Below are 25,209 nucleotides of genomic sequence, written 5' to 3'. Positions count from 1 at the left end.
CAATATACCCAGCTCAACTCCCAACCCTACTTCCCGCCCCCCCGCCCCTTTTCTTCCCCTGGTCGTGGCTTGAACTCTGGGCCTTGATGCTGTCCCAAAGCTCTTCAGCTTAAGGTGAGTGCTCTACCACTTGAGCCACAGCACCCCTTATTGTTTTCTAATGGTTTATTGGAGATAAGAATCTTACAGACTTTCCTGTCCTGTCTGGCTTTGAACTGCAATCCTCAGATCTTAGCCCCTTGAGTAGCTAGGATTACAGGTGTGAGCCACCAGCACCCAGCTTATAAAGACTCTGTGTGTGTGTGTGTGTGTGTGTGTGTGTGTGTGTGTGTATGTGTGTGTGCAAGCACGCGTGCATGTTTTGTTGGTTGTGGGGCTTGAACTCTGGGCCTGGGCGCTGTCCCTCAGCTCTTCAGCACTACCACTTGAGCCACAGTGCTACTTCCAGCTTTTTCTGTTTATGTAGTGCTGAGGAATCGAACCCAGGGTCTTATGCACACGAGGCAAGCACTCTACCACTGAACCACCTTCCCAGCCCTGTTTGTTTTTTTTAAGTAAGTTTAGATGGCCTAGTGGGTCACTCCTGAAATCCTAACTACTAGGGAGGCTCTGATATGGAGAATCCCAGTTCCAGGTCACCCTGGGCAGAAAAGTTCTTATTGATTCTATCTCCCAAATAACCAACAAAATATCCAGCTAGAGGTATGGATGGGGAAAAAAAAAGTTTATTGTACTCATGCAAGTAGGAGGGCAAGAAATGATGGGGTGAGTGAAAGCAGATGGGACCGAGGTAAAAAGAAAGTTTGTTGAAACAGGTCAGGAGGGCTTCTCAACTGGGGTTTTCACTACATAGCTAGTAAGCGAAATGATGACAAGACCACACTTAAAGCTACATGTCCTTTGAAAAGAAGGCAAGTGTTAAAAAGCGTTTCTTTGCATTTTGCCTAAAATGGGCTGTTTCTCCCTGTAATCTGCAGACAGTGTCAGACTACCCTAGACTTCCTCTAATTATAGACCCCTGACCTCACCCCTAAAAACGCTCCCTCTTACCACGGGATACGAAATTCTACGCTATCAGGGTTCCACCCATGCCAGGTTAGGCCCCAAATACAAGAATGGGCCTGTTTCTGAGGTAGCCACGTTCCCAGCTTAACAGGAAGGCCCCGCCCCTCAGTGTTCGGCAACCTCTTCCATTTCAGATTTTTCCGGGGTTCTGGGTAAGCTGGCCTCACCGGATCTCGCCGCCTAGCCCGTAGTATGTAAAGGTGACCATTATTTTGCCGGATCACTGCTCCGGCTAGGGACAGACACCGCAGCTTAACCGCGGCGCCCGCTCCATCCTTGCCCCGCCTTCTCCTCCAAGCTCCGGTCAGCTTCCCCAGCCGACCCGGCCCGCCCCTCCCCTGCCCACCAGGCCCGCTCCGCTCGGACTTTGCCTCTAACCTACAGCCTGGATCTACCCGCCCACCGCTTGGCCCCGCCCTCTAACCCTTAGTCCCGCCTCCCTACCCAATAATCAAACCCGCGCTCCAGTCAGACCCAGCCTATAGCTATAAGCACCGCCCTATGTACTGAGTCAACCAATGTGAGGCCGGGCTTTCCCTCAGGCTCCGCCCACCATCCCCGCCCTCCGCTGCCTGTCTTCCTCGGGGCGTTGCCACTGCCGCGCCTCCGCTGCCCGCGCGGAGGCAGATGCCGCCCCCTCCGCCGGTCCCTCCCCCGGCGGCCTGGCGCCTCCCTCTCTCCCTCCCTGGCGCGGTGACTCACGGAGGCGGAGGCTGAGGCGGCCGCTCCCGCTGCTGCCGCTGCTGCTGCCGCTGCTGCTGCTGCTGCCCCCGTCGCCGCCGCTGTTGCGGCTGCTTCGGCTTGGCGCGTCCCGGAACAGGCCGTCGCGCGCCGCGCTCCGGACCCGCAGCCCCCGCCGGCCCGGCCGGGTCGGGCGGCCCAGGTAAGCGCGAGGCCGGTCGGCGCCCGCAGCGCAGGGCTTGCGCCGCGCCGGAGCCCGGGGAAGCCGCCGGCCCTTTGTCTCCCGGGGAGGGGCCGCGGAGGGCACCCCTGACCCCCCTCGAACCCCCCCGGCCCGGCCCCGATGGCATGGCGCCCTTGGCCTGGGCCAGGCCTCCGCGCCCCACCCGCGCCTCCGCGTCGCGCCGCAGACCCCCCTGGTGCCTCCCTCACCTCCCGCCCAGGGGTCGTCTCCACAGGTGTCCCCGCCACCCTCCCTGCTGCGGAGCCGGCGGCGCCCGCGAGGTTGTCAGCGCCTGTCCACCCGCGCGGTCCGAGGCGCCCCTGCCTTCCCTCACCTGAGCCCCGCTCCCAGCATCCCGACTCTCCATGTTTTCTCAGCGAAATGCTTCCAAGGTCTCTGCCACCCGCTGCCCTTCCAGGGTCCCAAGTTTGATTGATTCCACTTCTCCATGCTTTGGTACACCTAGGAGGCGCGTGGCTCTCCTTCCTTGAGGACTTGTCAAATTAAACATTCGGAACCCCGAACTGCACTTCTCCCCACCTTTTCATCATACCCACACAAACTCTTTCAAAACCAAGACCTGAGATCTAGACCCCCACCTTTTTGTGTGTGTGCGCGCGCGCGCGCGCGCGCCAGTACTGGCTGGGACTTGAACTCAAAGCCTGGGCACTTTTCCTTAGCTTTTCACTCAAGCCTGGCACTCAATCACTTTAGCCACAGTTCCTTGGTGGTTACTTGGAAATAAGAGTTTCATGGACTTTCCTGCCCAGGCTGGCATCTTCAATCCTCAGATCTCAGACTCCTGAGTAGCCAGGATTGCAGGCATGAGCCACAGACGCCCAGCTGACACCCAACTTCTTTAGGTCCCACAGCTCTCCCTCTCCCCTGTGTCAAACTTGTCTGTGCAGTACCTCCGTGAGGCCCAGGGGGATGGTGTTGGCCACAAATCAAGAGTTTTATGAATAATAAGACATGTGGCTTACAGCACCTCCTATCTGAGAATCTAACTATGGCCTAGCTGTTAATTATTTTGCCTTCTGTCACTCACAGATCTTAAGGAAGTGTGCCTGATCTGCCACTGGGTAAATTGAGGCACTGGCTATGTGGGTAAGGGAGCTGGAGGCAAGTCAGAGTTTCTCTTTGGGTTTTGTTCCAAGGCTCTTAACTCCCTGCTACAACCCCTGGCTCTTGTTCCTGGCTCTGGAGGCTAAGTGATAACTGATCTCTTGTGCCATTAAAGTGCCAACGCTTCCTCAGATTTAAAACAGGACTTTGAATCATAAATAAAAGTGCTGGCTGTTAAGTGCCAGTGTGTCATTCGTGGCTTCCTGGTGGAGTTAGTGGTCCTTGTAGACACAGTCACTTCTGCTGGATGGAGATTTCATTCATCTAGTACTGAGTGCTTTCCATGTACCCAGACATTCCATGCTCCAGGGCTTCAGAGGTGAAGGCACAATCTCTGCACTCCTGGAGATGGCATTCTAAGGAGGAAGGAGGATGGATGATAAAAGAACGAATGAGCTGATTAAGTAGACAAAATGATCTCATTAGTGATAGATACCTGATATGAAGGTGGTGGTTAAGGACCAGAATGTTAAGCATCTGTGTGTTAAAACAACAACAACAAAAAAAGATTTTGTAGGCTATTTAGATTTTGTCCTAAGTACAGTTAATGCACTGGAGTATTTTGAGCAGAGAGCTATAAAAGCTGTTTTGTGTGTGTGTGTGTGTGTGTGTGTGTGTGTGTGTGTGTGTGTGTGTTTGTCAGTCATAGGGCTTGAACTCTGGGCCTGAGCGCTGTTTTGTTTTGTTTTGGGTCCGGTCGTGGGGCCTGAACTCAGGGCCTGGGCGCTGTCCCTCAGCTCTCTAGCACTCTACCACTTGAGTGATACCACTTCTGGCTTTTTTTCTTTTTGCTTATGTGGTGCTGGGGAATCGAACCCAGGGCCTCAGGCATGCAAGGCAAGTGCTCTACCACTGAGCCACCTTCCCAGCCCCTGGGCCTGAGTGCTGTACCCCCACTCTTCAGCTCAAGGCTAGCTAGCGCTCTACCACTTGAGCCACAGCACTGCTTCCAGTTTTTTGGTGGTTTTTTGGAGATAAGAGTTTCACAGTTTTTCCTGCCCGAGCTGGCTTTGAACCGCAATCCTCAGATCTCAGCCTCCTGAGTAGCTAGGCTTATAGGCTTGAGCCATGGGCGCCCTGCTGCTGATCTGTTTTCTTTCTTTCTTTCTTTCTTTTTTTTTTTTTGGTCCGGTCGTGGGGCCTAAACTCTGGGCCTGGACGCTGTCCCTCAGCTCTTCAGCTCAAGGCTAGCACTCTACCACTTGAGCCACAGCGCCACTTCTGGCCTTTTTCTTTTTGCTTATGTGGGGCTGAGGAATCGAACCCAGGGCCTCGAGCATGCAAAGTAAGCCCTCTACCACTGAGCCACCTTCCCAGCCCCTCTGTTTTCTTTTATTAATTTATTTTTGTTGGTATTGAGGTTTGAATAACTCAGGATTTAACACTTTATACTCAGATGCTCTCCCGTTTGAACCAGGTCCCTAGTCCTTTCCTCTTTTCCTTTCCTTTGCTTTCTTTTTCTTTTTCTTTTTTTTTCTTTCTTTCTTTCTTTCTTTCTTTCTTTCTGTTTTTTTTTTTTCTGGTCGTGGGGCTTGAACTCTGGGCCTGAGCGCTGTCCCTCAGCTCTTCAGCTCAAGGCTAGTGCTCTACCACTTGAGTTACAAGCCACTTCCGGTTTTCTGGTGGTTTATTGGAGATAAGAGTTTCATGGACTTTCCTGCCGGGGCTGGCTTTGAACTGGGATCCTCAGATATCAGCCTGCTGAATAGCTAGGATTATAGGCGTGAGCCACGGGCGCCGGGCTTCTTTTCCTTTTTCTTTTCTCCCTTACTTTCTTCTCCTCTTCCTCCTCCTCCTCCTCTTTCTCTTCTTCCTCTTCCTCTTCCTCCTCCTCCTCTTTTCTTCCTCCTTTTCTTCCTTCTTTTGAGACAGCCTTTCTATGTACCCCAGATTGGCTTTTAACTTGTGATCCTCCTTCCTGAGCCTCTAGGAGTTTTGGCATTATACATGTACTACCACCACATCCAGCCTAACCTCATTTTTACAAAGCAGTTTTTTTTTTTTTTTTTTTTTGGTCCGGCCATGGGGCCTGAACTCTGGGCCTGGGCACTGTCCCTCAGCTCTTCAGCTCAAGGCTAGCACTCTACCACTTGAGCCACAGCGCCACTTCCGGCTTTTTTTTTTCTGCTTATGTGGTGCTGAGGAATCGAACCCAGGGCCTCATGCATGCAAGGCAAGTGCTCTACCACTGAGCCAACTTCCCAGCCTTACAAAGTAGTTTTGATTGCTGTGTGGAGGCAGGATTGTGAGGAGCAAAGGTAGAGTCAGGGATGCCAGTTGACTGACTGTTGTAGCTGCCCAGCAAGAGATGATGGTGGCCTGTGGTGGTATAAGAGAGGAAATAGAGCCAATCTGTCCTCCCTAGGAGACCTTGGGAGTTGGAAAACAAAACTTTGGGGAACACAGGCTGAGTTTGTTGTCTAATAGAAAATCTCTAGACCTGACCGTATTTTAGTTTAGTTCAGCAAACCTTGTTCTGAATCTGTTATGAATTAGGTACTATGTTAGATTCTGGAAATGGGACACAAGTAGGTGGATTTCATGGTTTCACTTGGAGTAGTCTCTATGTTAAAACAATATGCTCATAGAAACAGTCATTTTCCCTTTGATAGAAGAGACAGTGTGAGACAGATGCCGGTGGCTCCCTCCTGTAATTCTAGCTACTCAGGAGGCTGAGATCAGAGGATCACAGTTTGAAGCCAGCCGAAGCAGGAAAGTCCGTGAGAGTGTTATCTCCAATTAAACACCAGAAAAACCAGAAGTAAAGCTGTGGCTCAAAGTGGTAGAGTGTTAGCCTTGAGCAAAAGAGCTCAGGGACAGTGTCCAGGCCCTAAGTTCAGGCCCTATGACCAACAAGCTAAAAAAAAAAAAAAAAAGAGGGCATGTAGGTTTAAAACCCAATTATGGAGAACACACTGGGCTTCTCCCCTGCATCCAGCTGTATTACTTAAATGAGAGCATTATTGTTCTGCCTGTCTTCTAAGATATTTCACAAAGGAATTGGAGGGGCTGAGGGTGTAGCTCACTAGCAGAGCTTAGCAAGTGAGAGGGCCAGGGTTCAGTCTTCAGTACACCAAAAAAGGAACTGAGACTGTATTTATTATAAGTGGGAGAATTGAGTGGCCATGAGCTTGAGCTGTTAAACTTGATCTCCATGTGCTCCAAATCTATGCTGTCAGAATAATGAAAGGACCTTGCAGGTTACATAGTCCAGACTCTTGTGGTTGGGCAGTGGTGGCCCCTAGAGGCCCCTTTGGCGTAGAAGTTTCTACCTTTTCCTGTGGTGTTGGTACTTTCCACCTCTTCCAACTCCATATGTATGTGCTCAATTTTAATGTCTGAGGTCAGATCTTCCTTGGATTTAAGAGTCTAGATGCATACCTTGTACAAAGTGTAAACCAATCAAATAATAGTTGACTATCTTGAATGTCTTATGGTACCTAGAACTAGAACTCAGGAATCCTGACCCTAAGCCTGTCTTTTTTTTTTTTTTTTGGGTCCGGTTGTGGGGCCTGAACTCTTGGCCTGGGCGCTGTCCCTCAGCTCTTCAGCTCAAGGCTAGCTCTCTACCACTTGAGCCACAGTGCCACTTCCGGCTTTTTTCTTTTTGCTTAGGTGGTGCTGAGGAATCGAACCCAGAACCTCAGGCATGCAAGGCAAGCGCTCTACCACTGAGCCACCTTCCCAGCCCCTAAGCCTGTCTTTTCATTGGACTGTTCTAACTTGCTGACACCTCTCCAGGTGCAGTGTATGATGCAGTTGGGAGCCCAGCAGTGCGTGGCTTGCATGCTCACAGGAGAGGGAAGCCCTTCGTTGATGGGGCTGCCCTCCTCCAGCCCTGCCCCCAGGGAACAGCTGCTGAGGGTGCTGAGCAAGTTGTTATTCGACACTTAGCAAATATGAAGTGTAGCTCTTAATTAGAGCATGGACTTTGTGCCAAGACTATCTGGGTTTGGATGTTGGTTCTGCCATCATGGGCAGTGTAATCTTCAGCAAGTAATTTAGCCTTTTTATGCCGGAGTTTCCCCATGTGTAAAATGATAATACTTCCCTCAGAGTGTCGTTGGGAGGATTAAATTAAGTAATACCTATTAGATGCTCAGAAGAGCACGTAGCACTGTGTATGTGTATGTGAGTAGTTGGCCTATTTTTATTAATGTTATAATAATATGTTATTATTGATCTGTTTTTACTTTCAATCAAAATTGAAGTCCTTAGAGAAGAGTTTTGTCTTTTTTCCCCCTGATTTTATAGTTCACTACCTAAGCTTAGTAGGCACTCAGTAAATAATTAAATTGACTCATCTACTTAGAACCTATCAGGTACCAGCCACTGTTGGAGGTCTTGAGGATACAGCCAAGAATAAGATTCATGGTCTAAAGATTATCTTGTGTGTATATTGGGGGGGGTGGGGTTTACAGGGCTACACCCCAGCTCCAATCTTCTAATACTGGTATAGTGACTCTTCAGCAACCTGGGAGTTTTGGTGCTGTTCATATGTGCATCAGGGGCATGCTTATACATATATGTTGGGGTTTCTAACATATTAAGATTGAGTAAGTAGCTTTCTTGCCTCCCTTCCTCCAGTCTCCTGTCAAATACCAGCAGACCCCTTGTAAAGTGTCATCCCATACTGTCACTGCTGAGTACTTCCTCTGGTTCCTTGCTAGGAACACTGGTATCTAGAAAGCGTAGGCCCTCCTGGGTCTGGGATGAGTAGAATTTTCAGTTCAGAGAAAATGTGTTTCAGATACAGGGGAACAACTTGCAGGAACCCAGAACTGGTCTCTCAGGCCTGGTACAGTGGCTGACCTTGGATCTTCCCTCAGGCATGCCATTGTCCATTATTGCGTATGATGCCACGTGCCTCACCAACCACCAGAGGCCAATAGGAGTTAGTGGGACTCTAATAGAACTTCTGTTTTACAAGACATTTTCAGAGGCTGGGCATTTCATTGGCAGAGTTCAAAATGCCTCTTAGTAACATGACATCTGTGGTCTTGTAAAGCCTAAATACAGAGTGGCTAGCTAGCATTTTTCTCATGTAACTGGTTTTCTTATTATGAGAATGATATGTGCTCATTTAGGCAATAAGAAAATGGATGGTAATGGCACTTACAAATAATGTCTCATTTGATTCTGAGATGTGCAGTTGTTACCATTTTATGTATTCAGAACCTGCTAGAAACTCTCATCAAAAAATAGCCAGCTTCACTGGGAGCCAGTGGCTCACACCTGTAATCCTAGCTACTCAAGAGGCTGAGAACTAAGAATTATAGTTGGGAGCCAGCCCAGGTAGGAAAATATGTGAGACTCTTACCTCCAATGTACTTCCAAGAAGTCAAAAATGGAGCTGTAGTTCAATTGGTAGAGCACCAGCCTTGAGCAAAAAAGCTAAGGTACAGCATCCAGCCCCAGAGTTCAGGTCTCATTACCAGTCTCATTACCCAGATTCAAACCCAGGAAGTATCATTCTCAAACAAAGCTCTGAGCACCACATTATATATTGTTTCTCAGCAGAAACTTCAGAGAAAGGAAAAAAAAAACTTACCTTTTCAGTCCAGCATAGATGACATTCTTATGTGGCCAGGCTTGGCCTACTGGCTGCCATAAAGGATTTGAATCTTTTTATTTTCCCTTGTCTTTTCTGGCCAGTTAACCTCTCATTACCTCACTTTCCCTGACTGTGAATGGGGTTGATGATACTTGTGTCTTCATAGTTCCCAAGGGCATTATGATATTTGAGCCAAAGTGCTTTTGAACTTCTTTTATGAAAGAGAATTGGGCACCAACTGTTGTTATACTTAGTTATTAAAGACATGTTATGCCCTGGCCACAAAGCTTTACTGAAAAGGTGAAGACAGTGGTCCCCAGAGGGTAAAGTATCCTTTTGTGGCAGGCCAAAACACATTGTTTTCCACCTTTTGAAGTTTCTGCAGGATTGAGGGTCACAAGTGCATCTGTGTTTTTCATGGAGGTGCTGTGTTGTATAAGCTGCTGTAGGCAGATGTGTGGTGTGTATCATAACGTGATGAGCACCACTGATGGCTGAGTCATGTAGCAAAGGGGCCGTGTTTATAGCCAAGCACAGAGATACCAAGAGTGGGAGTTGTCTTCCATTCATCCTTCCTTCCTTCTCTCCTCTCTTCTAATGACTCATTGTTTCACTTAATAAATATTCAGGAGATGATTGTGTATATCTCAGTGGTAGAGCACTTGCCTACTATGTTGTAGGCACTGAGTTTTACCCAGTCAACTCAGCACTGAAAAAATTTAGTGAGATCTTATTATAAATAGATCACCGTTGTAGGTACTAGATAGACATACTTAGGTAGGTGGGTAAAAATAATTCTCTTTATAACCAATCAGCTGCTTCTAATTACTCAGTTCAAAGTCAGCTTGGACAGAAAAGTCTGAGATTTTTTTTTTTCCAGTCCTGGGCTTTGAACTCAGAGCATGGGTAATGTTTCTGAGCTTCTTTTTGCTCAAGGCTAGCACTCTACTACTTCTTGCGCCATAGCACCACTTCTATCTTTTTACCTGTTTATGTGTTGTTACTGAGGAATTGAGCCCAGGGCTTCATACATGCTAGGCAATTACTCTACCATCACGCCACATTTCCAGCCTATCCATGAGGCTCTGTTTTGTTTTGCTTTGCTAATACTAGGGCTTGAACTCAGGGCCTGGGCAATGTCCCTGAGCTTCATTTGCTCAAGGCTAGCACTCTACTACTCGAACCACAGCACCACTTCTGGCTTTTTCTGTTTATGTGGTACTACTGAGGAATCTAACCCAGGACTTCATGCATGCTAGACCAGCATTCTACCTCTAGGCCATATTCCCAGCCCCTTGTGAGACTCTTATCTCCAGTAAACTACCCCCAAAAAGCTGGAAGTAGAGCTCTGGCTCAAGTGGTAGAGTGCTAGTCTGGAGCAAAACAAGCTCAGAGGCAGTGCATAGACCCAGAGTTCAAGCCCTCAGTCTGACACCCACACAAGAAATTCTCTATACATACTACAATCTAGAGCCACAGGCTTTTCTTGTAGTAGGGCATGTGGATGAAAATGTGTTGTAGAGGGTTTTGTTTTGTGCTGGTACTGGGGCTTGAATTCAGGGCCTCGGTGCTATCCCTTAGCTTTTTCACTCAAGGATAGCACTGTACCAGCTTGAGCCACAGCCTTCCACTTCTGGCTCTTTTGGTGGTTAATTGGAGATAAGAGACTCACAGACTTCCTGGCCAGAGTATTTGGAGAGTCATATGGCTTCAAGATGTACACGTTGGCCCCAGGAGTTACCTGTCCTAGGTGGACATTAAGGTGGAGGACCGTGTCAGCTTCCCAAAAGAGTAGGGAAAGAGCTAACTGATTAGGACCCTTCTATGTCATAGGTGATGGAGGCTGCCCTGGCATGAGCATCTTTAGCCACCACTAGCTAAAGCTATGTTTAGTAATAAATTTCATTCCCATGTAAGTTCTTACTCCTTTGTGCGTTCTTTTAAGAATGATCACAGGGCTGGGAAGGTGGCTCAGTGGTAGAGTGCTTGCCTTGCATGCATGAGGCCCTGGGTTCGATTCCTCAGCACCACATAAGCAGAAAAAGCCAGAAGTGGTGCTGTGGCTCAAGTAGTAGAGTGCTTGCTTTGAGCTTAAGAGCTGAGGGACAGCGCCCAGTCCCAGAGTTCAGGCCCCACGACTGGACCCCCCCCCAAAAAAAATGATCACAGGTCTTTTTCCAAAGGTTTTGACTGGGGGACTGGCTGTTGAAGTTTTGTTACCAACCTGGTGCCTTTCTTATGTAATACTCTGACCTTGTCTCTTCCTGCCTGTCAGATTGCCCTCTGCCAACGTGGGAAACAAGAATATGTTGGCAGGCAACACTGGTGTGCCCTTAGTTCCTGAATGAACTGATGAGTGTAGACACCGAGTCCTCATACCCCTATTCTGGGTCTGTATGCAGAGCAGGGTGCGAGCCGATTCTTCTTCCCCAGGGTTTCCTGGAAGCAGACCACCAGTTCTCTCCAGAGACCAAGGTCAGGGTAGCCTGGCATTTCATGAGGAAGTATATGGTATTTTCTCTCCCTTCAGCCAGGGCTGGGGTGGAGAGGGCAAAGGGTTAACAGAGAGGCTGCCCACATTTGGAGGGAGAAGATGGTGCCAAGAGAGTGTGGCAAGGCTTTGGGTGATTTTGTTTTCACTCAGCCCCTGTCCTGTACTATGTTCCTGGTGCTAATTGACTCCCATATCAGTCTGGGGCGGAATCCTGTGTTTGATTAGGAAATGGCTGGTGTTGAGGACTCCAGGTCACTCAGTTCGCCCAGGCTCCTTCAAGTGTGCTGAGAGCTGAAGTGATGCCACTGCAGCCAGGGAATGTGACCCACTTCCATCTCCTCTCCCACGTGGAGGGCTTTGAGACCAGTTCCAATTAAGCTTTTTTTCAGGCCTACATATTGCCCAAGTATCCAACCCACATATTTCCTGCTGCTGGAATCCTGTGGTCCACATCTCTGAACTGAATAACAAACTCAGGGCAAATGAAGTTGCCACCTGTCATTTGCCACCTTGAGTTCTGCCAACGGGGTTTCCCACAGAGATCATGGTCCCTGTGGATTAAACCCCTCTTACTATATGGGCCCCTACGCCAAGTCTTCCTGCTAAATCTTCAGGCAAATTATGGACCAGTTTCCAGGGAGATGGAAAACTGAGGCCTCACAGCCTCCTGCCCCAAGCAACCCTGTTTCCCAGAAACCCATCTTGCCCTCCCCGCTAGCTGAATACTCTGCTGCTGCAGGACTGTGCAATAAAACTTGCTTGCACCCCCAGGTTTCTTCCAGCAGAGAGTATTTAAATGATTTTACACTTGTAATGTTGTGGTTTTCTTTTGTATATGATTGTGGGGTGCTGCTGTTTAGACAGGATGGTCTGAGTACAGTAAGGACAATTTGGGGATTTTAAGTTGGTAAAGTGGCAAGAAGTTCTGAGCCCCTGAATGATGATGCCATTTTGTTTGTAAAAGAAGGGAGCAAAAAGCCAGGCACCAACAACTCACACCTGTAATCCTAGCTACTCAAGCGGCTGAGAACTGAAGATCATGATTCAAAGCTAACCTGAGCAGGAAAGTCCATGAGACTCTTATCTTCAATAAACTACCCAGAAAAAAAACACAAACTATTCAGAAGTGACTCCATGCTCAAGTGGTAGAGCACTAGCCTTGAGCACAAAGAGGCTCAGAGACAGCGTCTAGCCCCTGAGTTTAAGCCCAGGGACAGTGCTCAGGGTCTGAGTTCAGCTCCAGGACTGGCACAAAACAAAAAGTGTGGGGGGATGACAAAAGATGGTAATTGCCACGGGGTGCTGGTGGCTCACACCTGTCATCCTAGCTACTCAGGAGGCTGAGATCTGAGGATCTCACTTCAAAGCCAGCTTAGGCAGGAAAGTCCATGAGACTGTTATTTCCACTTAACCACCAGAGAACCAGAAGTGGCGCTGTGGCTCAAAGTGGTAAAGTGCTAGCTTTAAGCAAGAAAAGGCTCAAGGACAGCATCCAGACCCTGAATTTAAGCCCCACAACTGCCAAGGTCGCCTCTGGCTTGGCCGTGTGAACCTATTCCTGACAGCATGTGTGTTCCAATGGAATTTCAGCCTGAGGAGGGGCCCCATTTGTCAGTACTGTTAACATTGCTTGCAGCCTCAGGGATATGGCCTTCCTCTGGGGTTGCAGGATGATGGGGGTTCTAGTGATTTTTAAGCGGGCTTTCAGGTATGGCAGTAGGATATCCCTCTAGTCCTGCCTGCCATTCTGCTTCCTTCCAAAGGAAGCCTTCTGGAGATTGTGGCAGGACTCGGTGGAGGACAGAGATAGCTAGAACCAGCACAAAGCTCAGACTCTCCCTCCCTTTTAGGGAGGAGCTGCTGCTGCCGCCACCTGAGAGATCTCAGGCACCTGTCTCCTTTTCCTCTATTTTGAGGGGCGATTGTCCACTTAAGCCTCTTCAGAGAGGAGACTTCTTAAAGCCCTTGAGCCAGGGGGGTGAATACTGAAGTACTCACATCAGACAGTGCCCTGGACCCTCAGGACCACCCAGATGAAGAGTTCTTTTATTCTGATCTTTTGACCCCATGTCATTCCTTTAAAGAAATCCTTCTCTTTTTTTGAGTAGTTAATAGACAGTACAGAATTCAAAAGGCTATATATGGTAAAAACGAAATCTGCCTTCCTCCCTGTATTCACAGGCACTCAGTAACCCTTTCCTCAAAGTGACAAATGTTAACCAAGGGCATATCTTTTTTTTCCCCCCTGGGCTAGGAATCGAACTCTAGGCACGGGCTGTGCCAATGAGCTACACCCCCTAGTCTTACAAAATCTCAAGGGCGGGGGGGGGGGAGGGGGGAGGCTGGGAAGGGATGTGAAGGGTAAACAAAAGGAGGAGGCTGCAATGCTTGGTAAGAAATGTACACATTATCCTGCCCATGTAATTGTAACCCCTCTGTACAGTATGTTCACAAATAAAATAAAAAAAAAATCTCAAGGGCTGGGATTACCAGTCAGTATCACATGCCTGACCATGTGACTCACTGTCATGGCTCCATAGTATTCTATTGATTGCTTATATCTTACTTATTCATTTATTTGTTTTGTTTTCTCCTACTGGTGAACATTTATGTTTTCTATGTTTTACTGCTATTTTTATTTTTATTTTTTGCCTGTCTCGAGGCTTGAACTCAGGGCCTGGGAATTGTCCCTGAACCTCTTTTGCTCAAGGCTAGCACTCTACCACTTGAGCCACAGCACCACTCCGGCTTTTCCTGTTTATGTGGTACTGAGGAATGGAACCCAGGGCTTCATGCATGCGAGGGCAAGCAGTCTACCACTAAGCCACATTCCCAGATCTATTGTATTACTATTATAGGAACAAAGGTACAAACGTTTAAAATTTTGGTATTGCCAAATTACCTTCTAGAATGGTGACATTTCATGTGCCTATAACATAGGTTGAAAATACTTATTTCCCCCGATATCTTGGCCAAAAGTTGTCAATTTTATTTTGGTTGTTGCTAATCTGATAGGTGAATCTAACAGTTTTAAATTTTTGTTGTTGTTGTTAAGGGGCTTAAACTCAAGGACTGGGTGCTTCCTTGAGCCTTTTCTTGCTCAAGGCTAGCACTCTACCACTTGAGCCACAGCTCCACTTCCAGTTTTCTGGTGGTTAATTGGAGATAAAAGTCACATGGCCTTTCCTGCCCAAGGTAGTTTCCAGCTGTGATATTCTGTTCGCAGCCTGCTGAATAGCGAGGATTATAGCCTTGAGCTGCCTTAAGCTCTCACTTTTGCCCAGGCCATCTTGGACTGCTATGTTTCTACTTACTCCTTTCCAACAGCTGGGATGATAGGTGGGAGCTACTGAACTTGGTTTGGTTCTCTGTAGATGAGGTCTCATTACATAGCCCATGCTGGCCTCAAACTCACTATTCTGTGACTCAGCCTTTCAAGTACTGGGATTACAGGTGAATCATCACCATATCCGGTTCATTGCCTGTCCTTTTTGTTTTTGTTGTTTTTGGGTGGTAGTACTTGGGGATTTGAACTAAAGGCATGCTAGGCTGGCATGACACTACTAACCCATGCCACCAGCACTTTTTTTGTCCATCATGGGGCTTGAACTTGGGGCCTGGGTGTTGTCCTTGAACTTTTCTGCTCAAGGCTAGTGTTCAACCACTTTGAACCATAGTGACACTTCCGGTTTTCTGGTGGTTAATTAGAGATAAGGGTCTCACGGACTTTCCTGCCTGGGCTACTTTTGAGCTGTGATCCTCAGATCTCAGCCTCCTGAGTAACTAGGATTACAGGCATGAGTCACCAGGGCCTGGTGTTCAGCACTATTTTTTACTAGTTTTTTTAGGATAGGGTCTTGCTTCATACCCAGATACACATCTAAGCTGGGATCTCAGGTGTGGACCACTATGTCCAGCTTCCCTTTGTGGAGACAGGGTCTCACAGACTTTTCTGCCTGTGTGGCTTGGCACCAGCCCCGCATGTAGCTTGGGATGATAGGCATGCACCCTGTCCCCAGCTATGGGTTGAGAAGAGCTTTCACAAACCTCAAGCCTCCCATTCTCAACTTCCTAAGTAGCTAGGATTAAATGTGTGTGCCACTGGTGCCTGGCTTCATTTCGTTTTCTTTTCTTTCTTTCTTTCTTTTTTTTGACTGGTCCTGGGGCTTGAACTCAGGGCCTGGGTGCTGTCTCTGAGCTGCTTTTGCTCAAGGCTAGCACTCTACCACTTGAGCCACGCACCACTTCTAGCCTTTGCTGTTTATGTGGTGCTGAGGAATCGAACTCAGGGCCTTACCACTGAGCCAGCTTCCTAGCCTGTTCATTTTGTTTCTTTAAGAGCAACGTATGAGCATTTTATTACATTCTTTGCCCATTTTCCTTCTTGGGTTGACAGTCTTTCTTACTGATCTACAGGTGTTTTTCATATACTAAGAAAGTTTGCCCATTTTATATTATATATGTATTATATAAGTTTTCCCCAATTTGTGATTATGGTTCTTTTGGTTATATTATTTTTCCATGAAGAGGGTTTTTTTTTGTTTGTTTGTTTTGTTTTGTTTTGTCAGTCATGGGGCTTGAATTCTGGGCCTGGGCGCTGTCCCTAAGCTCTTCAGCTCAAGGCTAGAGCTCTACCACTTGAGCAATAGCACCACTTCCAGTTTTCTGGTAGTTTATTGGAAATAAGAGTCTCACAGACTTTCCTGCCCAGGATGGCTTTGAACTGTGATCCTCAGATCTCAGCCTCCAGAATAGCTAAGGATTAGAGGTATGAGCTGGCCCCAATACTGCCTTTCAAGAGCATGCCCCTAATGACCTAACTTCTACCAGGCCCTACCTCTTGAAAGTTCTACTTTCCCCAAGTACCTCAAGCCTTTAGTGCATTGGTCTTTGGGGCAAACTTTAGAACACTGATAATGTCAGCTATGATAGTTTTCAAAAATAATTTTTTTTTCTTTTTTTTTTTTTGGGTCCAGTCGTTGGGCCTGAACTCTGGGCGTGGCCGCTGTCCCTCAGCTCTTCAGCTCAAGGCTAGCGCTCTACCACTTGAGCCACAGCGACACTTCTGGCTTTTTTCTTTTTGCTTATGTGGTGCTGAGGAATCGAACCCAGGGCCTCGAGCATGCAAGGCAAGTGCTCTACCACTGAGCCACCTTCCCAGCCCTCAAAAATAATTTTAATCTTGTTTAAAATTAACCTAATTATGAATAACAGTTGGACAAGTCTAAATTGTGAGAATTCTTTTTTTTTTTTTTTGGGTCCGGTTGTGGGGCCTGAACTCTGGGCCTGGGTGCTGTCCCTCAGCTTTTCAGCTCAAAGCAAGCATTCTGCCACTTGAGCCACAGCACCACTTCTGGCTTTTTCTGTTTATGTGGTGCTGAGGAATCGAACCCAGGGCCTCATGCATGCAAGACAAGCGCTCTACCACTGAGCCACCTTCCCATCCCCAATTGTGAGAAATTCTAAAGACAATGATTCTGGACTCTTAAAAAAATGTTAATGTTGTGATAAGTAAAGAAAAGCTGGGCGGGGCTCCGGTGGCTCATACCTCTAATCCTAGAAACTCGAGGCTGAGATCTGAGGATGGCAGTTTTTTTTTTTTTTTTTTTTTTTTTTTTGCTGGTCATGGGCATTAACTCTGGGCCTGGGCACTGTCCCTCAGCTCTTTAGCTCAAGGCTAGCGCTCTACCACTGGAGCCACAGCGCCACTTCTGGCTTTTTCTGTTTATGTGGTGCTGAGGAATCGAACCCAGGGTGAGGATGGCAGTTTTAAGCCAGCCCAGGAAGCAAAGTCAGTGAAACTCTTATCCCCAATAAACCAGAAAACCGGAAGTGGTGCTGTGGCTCAAGTGGTAGAGCGCTCGCCTTGAGCTGAAGAGCTTAGGGACAGCACCCAGGCCCAGAATTCAAGCCCCACAACCGACAAAAAGAAGGAAGGAAGGAAAGAAAGAAAGAAGGAAAGAGAGAGAGAGAGAGAGAGAGAGAGAGAGAGAGAGAGAGAGAGAGAGAGAGAGAGAAGCTGGGAACCATTCCAGACTGAGAAGGTTAAAGAGCATGGGAGCCCAGTGAGATTTTGAAATCCTTGAATGAATCTTGGTTAAAAACTAGCACAGGCCAAACTAAGGGGAGGGGAATTAGGGAAATTTTGATATGGACTCTACAGCAACAATATGCCTGGGTCAGTGTGAACTTCCTTGTGTGGATAATGGGATTGTGGTTGTATGAGGGAAAGGCCTTAGATGTGATGAGACATTTAGCAAATGTCTATAGCATACTTTCAGCTGGGTCAGGAAAAGGAGCAGGGTGTATATGAGGGAGTAGCTCTTTGGAGGAGTGTATGCTTTAGATGTTTAAAGCTCTGAGTTGTTCTGGGTTTACTCTCCAGCACCACAAGCACACACACACACACACACACACACACACACACACACACACACACACACACACACACACACACACACACACACACACACACACACACACAGAACACCCCACCCCCACCCCATCCCCCACAAACACAACTCAGGCATAAGGTAAATGCAACAACATATTAAATGTGGCGACTCTAGGTTGCTGGGTATTGGATGTCATTATATTTGTTCTTGTACTTTTTCTATAGTTTGAGGGATATTTTAAGATACAAAGGTGAACTGGAGCCATGGCTCTGTGGTGGAGCCAGACTTAGCAGGCCTAGTGAGCAGGAGATGCTGAAGTTCAAAAACCTCAATATTATTAAAAAGAAAATAAGCCGGGCGCTGGTGGCTCATGCCTATAATCCTAGCTACTCAGGAGGCTGAGATCTGAGGATCGCGGTTCAAAGCCAGCCCAGGCAGGAGAGACCATGAGACTCCTATCTCCAATAAACCACCAGAAAACCGGAAGTGGCGCTGTGGCTCAAGTGGTAGAGCGTTCACCTTGAGCTGAAGAGCTGAGGGTCAGCACCCAGGTGCAGAGTTCAAACCCTGCAAATGAGAAAAGATCTGGGTGCCAGTGGCTTGCGCTTCTAATCCTAGCTACTCAGGAGGGTTTGAGGTCAGCCCCCAGCAGAAAAGTTGTTGACACTCCATCTTCAAAATAACCAGCAAAAAGTTGAGCTGAAGGTGTGATTCAAGCAGTAGAACACCAGCGGAGAAAGCAAGCCAAGTAAGTGTGATGCCCAGAGTTCAAATTTCAACACCAGCCAAACAAAACACAACAACAACAACAAAAACTTTGTTCCATGTGGAACTTACTTTGGCTCAGGTCCCAGGCCTTTAACCCCACTCCTTGGGTGACTGTCTGGACTTCTGTTTATTGCCCCTTTTGCAGCATGTACACTCATCTGTGGCCCTTTTTCTAGGAACTTCTGCTTTATTTAAATTTTGGACTATGGAAGTTTTTGTGATAAAGTAACTTTTGATAGACTTGAATGACTTGAATGCTTTGATGTCAATGTTTTTTTTAATCATTATTCACTTTTTTTTATTCCTTCATTTACATTTTATTTTATTTTATTTTATTTTTTTAATTGTATTTTATTTTATTTGGGAACATACTGTACAGAGGGGCTACAATTACATGGGCAGGATAATGCATACATTTCTTACCAAGCATTGCAGCCTCCTCCTTTGTTTACCCTTCACTTCCCTTCCCCGCCTCCCCCCTCCCCCCTATTCACTTTTTTATGGATAGTCTACAAAGATCATTTTGCCAATTTCTTTTTTCAATTGCAGCCAGGCACCAGTGGCATATGCCTGTAATCCTGCCTACTCAGGAGTCTGAGATCTGATGATTGCAGTTTGAATCCAGCCCAGGCAGAAAAGTCTGTGAGACTCTTATCTCAATTAAACACCAAAAAAAAAAAAAAAAAAAAGCCAACAGTGGAACTTTGGCTCAAGTGGTAGAATTCTAGCCTTGAGCAGAAAAGCTCAGGGATAGAGCTCAGGCCCTGAGTTCAAGCCCTAGGACTGGCACAAGAAAACAAAACAACAACAAAACATTATATTCTGTGTTCTGAGTATGTTTAAAAGTAAATTTAGTTCTCTTAGAACTCAGAAATACCATTAAACTAATGTATAACCTCTCCCTGAACTTTGGGATAAGCCTTTTCCTCTCAATTGCAAGTGTTATGCAGTAGGGCAGGTCCTGTCTGCATTCTGTGGACACAGGCTCCTAAGGACTTCTGGCATTAATTTGTGAATTGTGACTATCTTGGGCGAGTCACTGGTTTGAAACCAGGAACCTTTGCCAGGGATACATTTTACAGGCCAGCCTTGGAGGGAGTTTCTGATCCCTTTTGTGGTTTGGTATCTTTGGGAATGAAGGATGTCATAATAGATGGGTGGTGGGGATTTGGCTCCTGGGCTGGATTACTGGTGTGTGTCCAGTTCTGGGTGTTTATGCTTGCATCCACTGGCAAAGCAGACAGTGCTTTGGAGCCCTCACATTGGCTCCAAGATCGATCGATCAATCTTTCTTTTTTGTTTTTTTTTTTTTGTCGTGGGGCCTGAACTCTGGGCCTGGGTGCTGTCCCTCAGCTCTTCAGCTAGCGCTCTGCCACCTGAACCACAGCGCCACTTCCAGCTTTTTCTGCTTATGTGGTGTTGAGGAATCAAACCCAGGGCCTCATGCATGTGAGGCAAGAGCTCTACCACTGAGCCACCTTCCCAGCCCTCTTTCTTCTTCCTTCTTTCCTTGTTTCTTTCTTTCCTTCCTTCCTTCCTTCCTTCCTTCCTTTCCTTCCTTTTTTTCTCTTTTTTTTTTTTTTGCCTTTTTTTCTTTTTGTAGTGATACCAGGGTTTGAATTTATATTCCATGTATCATTTCCCCTCAGACTTGATTGTTTTTTTTTCTTTAATTTCAGATAGAATTCTCTTTTTTTTTTTGTCGGTTGTGGGGCTTGAACTCTGGGCCTGGGCGCTGTCCCTCAGCTCTTCAGCTCAAGGCGAGCACTCTACCACTTGAACTACAGCGCCACTTCCAGTTTTCTGGTGGTTTATTGGAGATAGGAGTCTCACGGTCTCTCCTGCCCGGGCTGGCTTTGAACCGCGATCCTCAGATCTCAGCCTCCTGAGTAGCTAGGATTACAGGCGTGAGCCACCAGCGCCCGGCTAATTTCAGATAGAATTCTATGCTTTTGTAGGACTGGCTTTGGACTAGGATTTTTTTTCCCATTTCTGCCTTCTAAGTGTCTGGGATTATAGGTCTATACCACCATACTTGTCCCAGGTTCATCTCTGTCATCTCCTGAGCTTTTCCTTAGTGGGCCTGGCTTGGAGCTTTTTTCCAAGGGTCCATGTTTGGCTCTTACTTATCAGATAATGTTTTCCCATTTCCTTAGAACTTGTGCCTTCTGGTCTTCCATCTTCTCAGCTGCAGCCTCTCGATCTCTGTGCCTTTGGGCTGAAGGGGGCCATCTAGGGTGTTTTCTTGATACTATTTCCCTAGCAAGTTAATGGGATAAACAAATGGGAGATTCTGAAGGTGCCTTTCTTTAGAACATTGTGTATTTCTATTATTAGCTTGTTAAACATTGAGGGAGGAAGGAAACTGAGTCCCCAGCAGCCTGCTAGTGGGAGGTTTCCTCCTCCTTTGGATTCTGTGAAGTGATGCAGAAGCATTTACCCAGCCAACCGCTATGTGCTGTCATAAATTTTGAAGTCTGCAACATACTTATGGATGGCTGTGGCATAGATAGACCTATGTCTTTGTTTCTTTTCTTTTCTTTTTTCATTTTTTGTTGGTCATGGGATTTAAACTCTGGGCCTGGATGTTGTCCCTAAGCTCTTTAGCTCAAGGCAAGCGCTCTACCACTTGAGCCACAGTACCACTTCCAGTTTTCTGGTGGTTTATTGGAGATAAGAGTCTCACAGACTTTCCTTCCTGGGCTGGCTTTGAACTGTGATCCTCAGATCTCAGCCTCCTGAGTAACTAGGATTACAGGCGTAAGCCACCAGCGCCCAGATATCTATGTCTTTTTGTAAACTAGCATATCCCTGTTTGTCCAGAACCTATTAGACAAAGGCAGTGAACCTCCACCTTTCTTCAGTTTCATTACAAGAAGGGAACTAAAGGACATGGCTCTCAGGCCAAGACTGCCACCTCTAGGGGCACAACCCAATTGAGTAGCCTACCTAATTGATTTACTTGCTAATGTTTTAGGAAGCTGTAGAGTTCTCAGGGCCATAGGATTCAGAGGGGTGCATCAAACTCAGTTCAGTCAGCTAGTGTATTTCATCTAGTTGTAGGATTGACGTTAATGAAGGGGAAGCGATGCAGAGAGGGTGGAGGCCAAGGGAGAAGAGCTGGGGAGGGCGGTGGTTCTTAAGTTGGCCAGCCTGTCCTGGGATGGTCTGGGGCAACCCCGAGGCCCTGTGAGGGCAGGACTGGCTGTGTCCAGGCCTGCCTCTGAGATGAGACAAAGCTTGCTGAGCACTACTGAAGATGTCTATGGCTGAGGAATGGGCCATGTGCAACTCCTGGAGAAAGTGGAATGGCCTTCTGATAAATATATAGCACCGTGGCTTTTCTTCTTCCCCTTTACAAAACTCATCAACTTCCCAACTTAATTAGAATTTTAAATTGTGGCCCTGCAAGAGTTGACATAGTTGTGGACAGTGAGGTTGCTGGAGCTCCAGTGGGTTGAAATTTCCATTTTGGTCTCCTTCTCTGGAAGTGGCCCAAGCTCTGTAGAACTTCCTGGCCAGGCTCTTTCCCAGGGATTGTTGGGCCTGGAAATGGATCCTTCCAACCTAAAGTTGATGACCAAATGCAAATCAACTTTCCCATGAGGAAGAATAATAAAGGGCTGGGGCTGATTGTGATACATTGTGTACATGTGTGGAAATGTCACCAAGAAACCCCCTTATGTGAATGAAACACACTAATAAAAACATTAAAAAGAGAAACAAAATTCCCTTGAGGGCTTAGTGCTGATGTAGGTCATAGGAGAGAAAAGGGGTCCTTTTGCCTACAGCTCTCATGGAAGCTTCCTGCCAACACAGCCCTCATGAACACTCATCTGGTTTATGGACCTTTTTCCAGGCTGCTAAACCCCTCAGGAGTTGAGGTTTCACTTATAAATACTTCCGGCTGTGGACTCTGTATTACTGACCCCTCTGGAACCTTCTACAGGCTGATAGTCCTGAGTCAGACTGAATTAGAGGAAGATCCTAGCCGGATTCTGTAGGCGTGCTGGTTCCTGACTTCAGGTCTCAGACCCTGACTTGGCTAAGCTTCAGGACTCCAGCTGTTCTGAGAAGAAAACAGAATCACTTTTTAAATTAAGCCCTGATGCTTTCCTTTCTTTCCTTCTATCCCTTTCCCCTATTGTGCAGAGATAAAACCTCCATAGCTCTTGGTCAGAATTGTGGAGCGTAAGGATGCTACTCAGAATCCAGAGGGACTGAGCAGCCAAGGAGACTTCCCTTCCTGTCTGCATTGTTCTCTGCTTACCCACAGAGCAGCTTGCTGAGTGCTCCTGCTTAGCTAGAGAAGGTGGTTTTCACCCAAGGCAGGTCTAGCAGAGACCGGGAGATCTGGGGAACTTTTTAAAAATACAGATTTAATTTTATGCTTAACTGATACATAAAAATAAAATCATGCATATTAATAGAGTACCACATGATGCACTGATACATGCACCCAGAACATGGCATTTTTGTAGTTTTTTTTTTCCCCAGTGTTTTGGGGTTTTTTTAGTTTGTTTGCTTGAATATCTCTCTTTATAAAAACAACTCTATTGAAAAATCAAAAGCATGAGCTAAGTGCTAGTGCCTCACACCTGTAATTCTAGCTATTTAGGAAGCTGAGATCTGGAGGATCCAGGGTCAAGGCTGCCTGACAGAAACCCTTGAGACTCCATTTCCAAAATAATCAGTACAAGTGGGCATTGATGGCTTACACCTATATTCTTAGCTACGCAGTGGGCTAAGATCAGAGGATAGTGGTTGGAAGCCAGCCTGGGCAGAAAAGTCCATGAGATCCTTCTCTCCAGTTACCCAGTAAAAGCCAGAAGTGGAGGTGTGGCTCAAGTGGGAGATAGAACACCAGCTTTGAGTGCAAAAGCCAAGTGAGAGCACAAGTCCCTGAGTTCAGGCCCTAGTAGCAACAACAAAACAGCAAAACACAGGTCTGGAAGCATGACTAAAGTGTTAGAGCGCTAGCCTAATCATGGCAAGTTCAAATCCTGTTGCCCGAGAAAAGACAAAACTTTGAGCCACGAGCAGGGAGTCACATCTATAATCCTAGCTACACAGGAGGCTGAGATTATTGAGCTTTCGTGCTCAAGGTTAATGCTTTACCACTGGAGCCACAGTGTCACTTCTGGCCTTTTGGTGGTTAATTGAAGATAAGAGTCTCATGGACATTCCTACCTGGGCTGGCTTTGAACTGTGATCCTCAGATCTCAGCCTCCTGAATAACTAGGATTACAGATGTGAGCTACCAGTTTCTGGCTAAAAATAAAAGCTTTTTAATTAAAAATGAAAATTTACAGCAAGCCCATTCTTTTCAACTTGGCTTTGGTACTAGACCTAACAGACCAAACTAGAAATCAAACTGGTACCATTCACGTTGAAGTTCCGCTGCACCAAAGCAAAACTGAGCTGTGGATCTGAACTTCTAAGAAATCAGAATGACAGAGGAAATAGCCACATTTCTGAAACAAGACAGTTTCAACTACATGATCATGAAGTTTCCTCTGTCTCAACCCAAAGTAACCTTATATTAGCAATCAGTTAAATTTTTATTGTTCTGTCTCCCAGTCACTGCCTTACAAGGAAAGGCACTTTGAGATGACTTTCACTCTTTGTTTCTACTTTCTTCAGCCTTTCTCTGTCTATAAAATCAACCTCTCTAGAGGCTGAGTCTGTCAGTCTTTGTTCTATCTTATGGAATGTATTGTTGCCCAATTCTAGAATTGAAAATAAAGCCTATTATGATCTCTCCACAACAGTGTCATTTCGTCCTTTCATAGATGAGAGCATCCTTGGTGGGGAGCATTCCCCCTGGCTCCTCAAACCTGCTCCTTCATTTCATCTGACACAGAGCCGCTGCTGTGGCTGCGATGCTCTTTCATCCTATAGAGCCTGGGACCTTCAAGCTTTCAGGTGTCACAGGAATACTGGAGTCCTAACTGGGTGTGGTGGCACACACGGAGGCTGGGGAATTGTGAATTTGAGGCCAGCTGGGGCGACATAATGAGACCTATGTCAAAGAAAACAACAAACAAAACTAGAGACCTGAAAAAAAAAATCCCGCTCCCTCTGTTTTGAGTTCTACAGGAATTACATGTAATGAGGCCTGTGAAGGCCTCTGCCTGCCTGCAGCAGTGTCCAGTCTGGTTATAGAAAGAAATTCTCGGGCTGGGAAGGTGGCTCAGTGGTAGAGCGCTTGCCTTGCATGCCTGAGGCCCTGGGTTCGATTCCTTAGCACCACATAGGCAAAAAGAAAAAAGCCGAAAGTGGTGCTGTGGCTCAAGTGGTAGAGCGCTAGCCTTGAGCTGAAGAGCTGAGGGACAGCGCCCAGGCCCACAGTTCAGGCCCCACAACTGGACCCCCCCCCCAAAAAAAAGAAAGAAATTCTCAGACACAGTCCAGGTACAGTATTAGAGCAGTGACAAAGCAGTTCAGACAGGTGTGGAGACCCAGGTGGTAGCATGGATCTGAGGACAGTTGGTAGTAAAGGAGTTCATGACTCAGGTAGAAGAAGAATGTTCCAGACCAAGGGAACTACTATCAACAAACAAGCCAAGTTTGGTGATGTATGTAATTCATGCATTCAGGAGGTTATATACAGGTAGGAGGATTATGAGCCGAGGCTGGCCTAGACAAAATGTACAAGACCCTATCTGAAAAATAAAGCTAAAGAGCTAGAGTCAAGTGGTAAAGCTCTTGAGACTTTGTGTTCAAACTCCAGTGCTGCCAAGAAATAAAAAGTCTCCCATGGACTAGGGGTTGTAGCTCAGTGGCAGAGTTTATATGCATGAGAACAGAGATCTCCTAGTATACATGAGGCCCTTGGTTTGGTCCCCAGCACTGAAAGAAAAAAAAATACCTTTGAACATTGCCAGATATTTCCTGACCAAAT

At 46.8% G+C, this 25,209-nt stretch overlaps 1 protein-coding gene across 1 annotated transcript in view; it reads left to right on the top strand.

The window, feature by feature from the left end:
* Positions 1-1,428: 1,428 nt before the first annotated feature.
* Positions 1,429-25,209, top strand: part of Ctnnbip1 (catenin beta interacting protein 1) — a 59,971-nt gene continuing 36,190 nt past the window's right edge. Inside the window, exon 1 of the mRNA XM_070037311.1 lies at positions 1,429-1,948. The gene's annotated coding sequence lies outside the window, so the exon portion shown is untranslated. The remainder of the gene's footprint in view (positions 1,949-25,209) is intronic.

The sequence above is a fragment of the Dipodomys merriami genome, unplaced genomic scaffold (genome assembly GCF_024711535.1).
Source record: "Dipodomys merriami isolate MVZ:Mamm:240054 unplaced genomic scaffold, mDipMer1.0.p SCAF_28, whole genome shotgun sequence".
Classification (NCBI taxonomy): Eukaryota; Metazoa; Chordata; class Mammalia; order Rodentia; family Heteromyidae; genus Dipodomys; species Dipodomys merriami.
The sequence above is the reverse complement of the archived record's forward strand: the minus strand, read 5'-3'. Positions and strand labels throughout refer to the sequence as shown.